Genomic DNA, 1,113 nt, shown 5'->3' on the forward strand with positions numbered 1-1,113 from the left:
GTATATAGCAACTCAGTTGTTAATTCCGTACAAGAAGCCCGGGCCCATGAAGAAAGATACCAGCAAGAGGGACATGACAAAATTTTGTTGGTTCCATGGAGACTACGGCCACGACACCAACGAATGCTACAACCTGAAGCGGGAGATAGACCTTCTGATCAAGAAGAACAAACCGCACCTACAGAAGTATGTCAAGGCCAACCAAGGTCAGAACAACCAGGATCTGATGCCTCTGCCAGTAGATGGACACTTGCAAGTCATCATTGGAGGCCCGCACATCGCTGGAGACACAGGAAAAGCTCGGGAACGATATGCTCGCACAGCTCAGTACGAGCAAGAAGAAGTCATCCTAGCCGTGGAAGAAAGGAAGCCCAAAGTTCCACGAGCAGGAGAGCCAACCATAACATTCAATAACGAAGATGTTGTCCAGATAAGGTTTCCGCACAACAACCCGCTGGTCGTGGAAGTCCAGATAGCAAACAAAATGGTGTCCAGAACCATGATTGATAATGGGGCTTCTTCAAATATTTTGTTCAAGACTGCCTACGAGAAGATGGGGCTCCATCTCAAGGATTTAACTCCATGCCTTCAGCCCGTCAATGGTTTCTCCGGTCAAGGAGTTGCGCCCCTAGGACAAATCCGCCTACCCCTCACAGTTGGACAAGCTCCAACGAGCATAACTGTCATGGCACAGTTCCTGGTATTGGATGTTCCTTCAGCCTTTAACATAATGCTAGGCCGACCAACCTTGTATGACTTAAAAGCTGCCACATCAATATTCCACTCGTGCCTGAAGTTTCCAACCAAAAACGGGGTAGGGTGTCTTAGAGGGAACCAGCAATCTGCTCGGGAATGTTACAACCTTGCAGTGGCCAAGGCTTAGAAGGAAATATCCTCCAGCCAGAGCCCGGACAAGGGAATAAATATTCCCAAGCAGGAAACCGCCCAAGGCGAGGATGAAGATGTGGATCCTCGACTTGGGGACCGAAGCAGCACTGTTAGACCTGTGGAAGAATTAGAAGAGATCGAGGTCGATCCAGATATCCCGGCCAGAAAGCTGAAAATCGGAAAGGGTTTGTTGCTCGAAGTAAAATCAGAATTGATAAAATTTCT

This window comes from Cannabis sativa, unplaced genomic scaffold (assembly GCF_029168945.1).
Source record: "Cannabis sativa cultivar Pink pepper isolate KNU-18-1 unplaced genomic scaffold, ASM2916894v1 Contig7, whole genome shotgun sequence".
In the NCBI taxonomy this organism is placed as follows: Eukaryota; Viridiplantae; Streptophyta; class Magnoliopsida; order Rosales; family Cannabaceae; genus Cannabis; species Cannabis sativa.